Here is a 7,407-nt window from a genome sequence, read left to right as displayed (position 1 = left end):
TTACCCTCTAATCCTAACTTAATGAGCTTGAAACTTCAAATTTCTACAAACGATGCTGAAATCTATCAAATCTCGTCTGATTGACCTCAAATTTTGCACACAAGTCATAATTGACATTACAGACCTACTCCAACTTCCGGAATTGGAATCCAACCCCGATATCAAAAAGTCCACTGCTTGTCAAAATCTCCAAAAATTCGACTTTTGCCATTTCAAGCCTAAATCAGCTACAAGCCACAAATTCACAGTACGGACATACTCCTAAGTCCAACAGAGCTAACAGAACTGAAGGAACTCCATTCCGGAGTTATCTTCACACAGTTCTAAGTACAGTCAAAATCCTAAGACTTAAGATTCTGTTTTATTGACTAAGTGTTCCAAATCACTCCAAAACCAAAAAACAAGACCTCCCGGCAAGTCACATAAGCAAAAACATATATGGGGACAGCAAAAATAGGGGATCGAGGTTATCACTCCCAAAATGACCAGCAGGGTCGTTACAACGAGACTGTTCCACGGGAGATCCCCCTGTAATGTATATTTACTTTGGGATTAAGATGCAGTTCCTCGAGAGATCCACCCGTACTGCATATTTAATTTGGTACTACGAGGCAGTTCTTTGGGAGATTCCCCTACACTGCATATTTACTTTTGGAACTACGATGCGGTACCTCTGGAGCGCCTCAGTTATTTACCTCTATTTGATGTGTTGTTCACTCCCCAATAATTTCATTATATTATTATATCCTCTGTCTTATGAGTCAAAAGCAGGTTTAGTAGAGTCTCGCGGATCGGTATGAAAATATTTGTACTTATCTTCGGGAGGCTATGGAATTGTTAGGAAAATGTTCACTTCTTTGATTCCTTATCATGCACATTTGTTGACATTGAAATTCTGAACTCTTGTCTATCAATTCTCTTACATATGGTGAGGATACGCATAACTGTATCCGATGATTAGACACCCACGTCCCTATTGGAGCTGCAAGAGGCCGGGGTCGGGGCAGTGGCAAAGCCAGAGGCCGAGGAAGACCACATGGTGCAGCTAGAACACCTACACGAACTGCTGCAGCAGAGCCACCAGTAGCTCCAGTTGGAGTGCAGGCACCTAAGACACCTGTTACTACCCTTGCAATTCAGGAGACTCTTGCTCAGTTTTTGAGCAAGTTTGGAACTCTAGCTCAGGCATGGTTGATTCCACTTGCTCTTGCCAAATCTCAGGCTGGGGGAAGAGCACAGACTCCTATTGTTCGTACCCCAGAGCCACGGTCCCAAGTTGACCATTCCCCGGAGGTTATACTAGTGCATACAGTTGTCCCATTTCAGCCCGAGGTTAGGGCAGTAGTTTCAGTTAGGGAGCAGCTCAGGCTCGAGAGGTACAAAACATACCACCCTCCCACTTTTAGCAGTTTAGCTTCATAAGATGCTCAAGGGTTTCTTGAGGAATGTCATTGTATCCTCTGTACTATGGGTATTGTGGATTCTAGTGGGGTTTATTTCACGATATTCCAGCTTGGAGGAGCGGCCTACCATGGTGGCGGGCATACGAATACGATAGTTCGGTTGAGGCAGCTTCAATCACTTGGACTCAATTTTTAGATATCTTCTTGAGGGAGTATATTCCTCAGAGGCTTAAAGATGCATGGAGTGTAGAATTTGACCAGTTGCGCCAGGATTCTATGACCGTGTCAGAGTATATGGTCTGATTTAGTGATTTGGCTAGGCATACAACCAGCCTTAGTTGCTACTATTCGAGAGCGGGTTTGCCTTATTTATTGAGGGACTCTACCCTAGTATCATATTTAGTATGGCCGGGGAGTTGGAGATGGACATCGCATACCAGTAGGTGGTATCAATTGCTATGAGATTGGAGGGTATGCGGATTCGGGATGGAGTAGAGAGAGAAGCTAAGAGACCTTGAAATTATGGCAAGTATAATAGTTCTCATGCGCCAGCTATAGCTCCTCAGTGTAGGGGTTATGGGAGTAGTCCTGTTTATTTAGCACTTCTAGCCGCCAGCGGTACTCTGGCCATTCGTAGGCCCTAGGATCCCTATTACTTCTAGTGTCTAGTGTACCTCATATACGGGGTGTTTCCAACGATCAGTCTAGTCGACCAGGACCGAGCCAGTCACAACAGCCGCGTACTCTGATAGCTTGTTTTGAGTGTGGTGACACTCGTCATATGGTTAGGGATTGCCCCAGATTCAAGAGGGGTGCACCTCCACAGATTTCATAGTCCCCACCTATTCCACATGGCCCTCAGACTTCTCAGGCCAAGATTACAGCACCAGTTTCCACTCCACCTACACAACTAGCTAGAGGTGGAGGTTGCCCTGGAGGGGGAGGCCAGGCTTGATATTATGCCATTCCAGATAGCACAAAGGCATTTGTATCCAATTATGTTATCACATGTATTGTTCATGTCTGTCATAGATGCATTAGTCTTATTATATCCAGGCTCCACTTATTCTTACGTGTCATCTTATTTTGCCCATTATTTGGCCATATTTCGTGATTCTTTGAGTTCTCCTGTTTATGTATCTACACCAGTTGGTGATTCTATTATTGTTGACCGCATGTATCTGTCGTGTTTGATTGTTATCAGTGGTTTTTAGACCAGAGCTGATTTATTATTGCTTATTATGGTGGATTTCGATATTATTTTGAGCATGAACTGGTTGTCGCCCTTATTTTGGGCATGGACTGGTTGTTGCCCTATCATGCGATCCTTGATTGTTACGCTAAGACGGTGACATTGGCTATGCGAGGTCTACCACAGATAGAGTGGAGAGGTACCTTAGATCACATTCCTAATATGGTTGTTTCATTTCTTAAGTCTCAACGAATGGTTGAGAAGGGGTGTGATGTGTATCTGGGTTATGTGAGAGATGTTAGTGTTGATACTCCTACCGTAGAGTCAGTTCCGGTAGTAAGGGATGTTTCCGATGTATTTCCAGTAGATCTTCCGGGTATGCCACCCGATAAGAAAATTGACTTTGGCATTGATTTGTTACCGGGCACTCAACCCATTTCTATTCCACTATATCGTATGGCCCCAGCAAAATTGAAGGAATTAAAAGATGAGTTACAAGAGCTTCTTGATAAGGGTTTTGTTCGGCCTAGTGTATCACCTTGGGGTGCTCCTGTCTTATTTGTGAAGATGAAGGATGGTTCTATGCAGATGTGTATTGATTCCCGTTAGTTGAACAAGGTTAAAATGAAAAATAGCTATCCATTGCCACGTATTGATGACCTATTTGATCAGCTTTGGGGTGCCAGGTGTTCTCTAAGATTGACTTGCATTTAGGCTATCATCGGTTGATGAATCGGGAGCCAGATATCCTGAAGACTGCTTTCAGGACCGGTATGGTCATTATGAGATTCTTGTAATGTCATTTGAGCAGACAAACGCCCTAGCATTATTTATGCATTTGATGAACAGTGCATTTTATCCCTATCTTGAATCTTTTGTCATTGTGTTTATTGACAACATTCTGGTGTACTCCCGGAGTCAGGAGAATCATGACCAACACCTGAGGATTGTGCTTCAGACTGTGAGAGAAAAGAAGTTATATGCAAATTTTTCAAAGTGTGAATTCTGGCTTGATTTAGTGGGATTTTTGGGTCATATAGTTTCGTGCGAGGGAATCAAGGTAGATCTGAAGAAGATTTAAGCAGTGCAAAGTTTGTCTAGAAGGTCCTCATCTACGGAGATCTGGAGTTTCCTAGGTTTGGCAGGGTAATATCGCCGATTTGTAGAGGGTTTTTATTCTATTATTGCACCTATGATGTTACACCCTATATTTTTGTACGTAAAAATGCGTCGTAAGCAAACTAATGTAGGACCAAAAATGAGATAATATTTAAAAGTATATAAAGTAAGTTAATCATGTTACCTCTGAGGTTACAAATATTGAAGATCATGAACAACAAGTACAAAGAGGGTTGGACAGTTCAGAAGCTAAAGCAATTAAATAAAACAATGTTTCGTCGAAAGTCGACAAGTTGGGAATGTTATAACATGTACCTTTGGGGTGAGACTAGGGTGATTAACATGATAAGGAGATTATATTATGATTTATATTAGTCGTATGACATCCGTGTGTTATGTTTTAATGTCAAGCGAGTTGTGGAACAAAAGTCGATGAAAGTCATCACAAGTTACACTCATAAGTTTTACTGAAATTTTGGGTCAAATGTAACTGCAATTTTCTCCCAATATACTTAGAGTTATGGGGTGTTCCACCCATCAAATTAAAGATCTATGAGTCTATTTTCCAACGCATTAAACCGTTTGTCAATATGACATCGGAGTAATGAGATATGGGCATTTTTGCGATACTGCGCAAGCTGCTAGGTGACAAGTAGGTGTGTCACCTACTTGCTTAAATGAAAGCCCAAAAATGGGCCATTTCGGGTCGTCCAAAGAGGCCTTTTAAGGGCCTATTTTCTTCATATATTAGACTTAAAATAGAGCATAATAACCAGACATAAGCTCTGCAAAGAATCCTCCCAAAAATTTCCCACAAACCCTAATTGATTTTCTCTCCCTTTCAAGTTCCAATTGGAGGTAAAACCTAGAGTTTGAAGAACCAAGATAAGAGCTGAGTTATCCAACAAATAAGGTGAGTTTACTGCTCTCTTTCATCCAATTTTTCTTCTGTAAATTCATGGTAAGTCGTTCTATACTTGTAAGAACTCACGGGACGGTGATCGGAAGCCGTGAGTTCGAGTTATTCACTTGTAGCGGACTGTTTTGTGGACTGTTTTGTGTTGCTGTTGGGCTGCGTGTTTTACTACTATTTTGTGGAGTTTTGGAGGAGGAAGGGGGTTTATAAACACCATATAAATGTAGGGTGGTTGGCTGGTCGTTCGTCATAACATTTTCGGGTCGTTTGACACTACTACGGTGGTCGTTTTGTGTACGAAGAGATTGGGGTGTGTTGGGCTGTTTTGTAGTATTTGATGGTGTATATAGGGCTGGAAAATGATGTATATATGTTGTTATTGTTCTGTTCTTGTATTGTTGGTGTTATCTTGAATTTGGAGGAAGTAAGGATTATAGGGGAGATGCTGCCCGTTTTAATACAAAATAAGTTTGTCGTTCGTTGTGCGATAGTTGTACCTTTCGTAACTTAACGATAGTATTATTATCGTTCTTGTAGATTAAGGTGCAAAGAGGTGAGTTCAACTTGGTGATTGGAAAGATTGTGATAAGGTATGTTAAGGCTAAGCCCTTCCTTCATTTTGGCATGATCTCGTAGCTACATGTGTTAATAATGAGACATAAAGAGAAGTTCGTATTCATGAATTTATTCACATTATTCTAGTCTCATAAGTTACAATATTATTCCTTATCGAGACTCTATATTCAATTTAGTATTGTCTTCTTCCAGTCAAGAGAGCAGCAAGCCTATATATACAGTATTACAGTATTTTCATTACCATCGAGCTATAATCGATGGGCAGGCCCCTATTGGGCAACCTCTGATCAGATGGTAAGTTATATATACCGAGCCTACTGTGGCCGAGCGCCTATGAGCGAGCCCAGGATGGCCGAGGTACATAGCCTAGTATGGCCGAGCGCCTATGAGCGAGCCTACTATGGCAGAGCAGTTATATATACCGAGCCTTATAAGGCCGTACAATTATTTTACTTACTATATTGAAGGAGTTGAGTCAGTATCAGCAGGTAAGTATATCTCCAGATCATCTTTGACTCCCAGTTACTTCCAGTTATTATATTATCAGTTCAGTTTCGATTTTCAGTTATGTTATTGCCTTACATACTCGGTACATTATTTCGTACTGACGTCCCTTTTTCGGGGACGCTGCATTTCATGCATGCAGGTTCAGATAGACAGACGAGTAGATCTCCTCAGTAGGTGTTTCCCGAGTTCAGCCTGATCGGTAAGCTCCACGTCTTTCGGAGTTGCCAGGTCTAGAGTGTTGTGTACATCTTATGTATATCTGTATATATGTTATGGGTAGGTCGGGGCCCTGTTCCGATCATAGTACATCTATCAGTAGAGGCTTGTAGACATATCCTGTTGGTTAGTGCAGTATGTTGGGTTTGTAGGCCTGGTATGTATAATTTGGTGGTTTGTCAGCTGTAGTAGCTATGACGGCCTTTTCAGCCTAGCTTTATATTGATGTTTAGTTAGCGCTAGTTTCCATTCAGTTTTATATTTTGCTTCGCAAATTGTCTTGCAAGGTGGCCCCATGGCCAAAGTATGACATTATGTGTTCAGAGTCCCTTAGTCGCAATTTGGTACGCCAGGTTAGGTGAGGCACCGGGTGCTTGTCTCGCTCCTAGGTTCGGGGCGTGACAAACTTGGTATCAGAGCAGTTCTGTCCTAGGAAGTCTACAAGCCGTGTCTAGTAGGGTCTTGTTTATAGATGTGTTGTGCACCACATTATATAAGCAGGGAACTACAGGGCATTTAGGAGTTGGTTACCCTTCTTTGAAATCTAAATCGTGCTATAGAACTGAGTTATAGGAAATTTGAATTAAACTTATGTGTTGGTGTTTGCATGCACAGATGACGGTGACTAGGAAGACTACGGCTAGCCAGAGGAGAGATACAGCAGTAGGTGAGGGGACCAGCAGGGTACCCCCAGTAGATGGGGCCCAGTCTGAGGCTCAAGGCGAGACCCCTACTCAGCCATTACCGGCTCCTCCACCAACTACGGAGATTCCTAGGGAAACCGCACATCCAGTTCCCCCTCCACTTCCATCAGATCGGGACTTAAGGAGTGCGGTGCATTTGTTGACACAGTTGGTAGCTACCCAGCAACAGGCTAGGGCATCAGCTAGTGCAGGAACTTCTGAGGGGTCTGGGAGTTCAAGGGTCCGAGAGTTTATTGCTTTGAGTCCCCCAGAGTTCACGGGGACAGATCAGAGGGAGGACCCACAGGATTTCATAGATCAGCTTCACAGGATCTTTCGTGTTATGCATGCCACGGAGAAAGAGGCAGTTGAGCTAGCAGCTTTTCGACTCCGAGATATAGCCATCCTTTGGTACGAGGGATGGGAGAGGTCCAGGGGACGTGATGCACCTCCAGCTATTTGGGAGAATTTTTCAGATGCCTTCCTTGACCAGTACTTACCACGGGAGATCCGACAGGCTCGAGTCGATCAGTTTCTAGCCCTCAAGCAGGGTAATATGAGTGTTCGAGAGTATAGTCTCCGTTTTGACTCATTGGCCAGATATGCACCATCCATAGTTGCTACTATGCGGGACAGGATTCACAGGTTTATAGCAGGGTTAGCCCCAGAGTTAACCGAGGCATGTGCCACCGCTGCATTGCAGGATAGTATGGATATCTCCCGGATTCAGGCATTCGCCCAGAATATAGAAAGGGGTAGGCGTCGGCAGCAGGGTACAGAGAGGGCTGAGCAAGG

Source organism: Nicotiana tomentosiformis, chromosome 3, assembly GCF_000390325.3.
Source record: "Nicotiana tomentosiformis chromosome 3, ASM39032v3, whole genome shotgun sequence".
NCBI classification, from domain to species: Eukaryota; Viridiplantae; Streptophyta; class Magnoliopsida; order Solanales; family Solanaceae; genus Nicotiana; species Nicotiana tomentosiformis.
Note: the sequence above shows the minus strand (reverse complement) of the source record.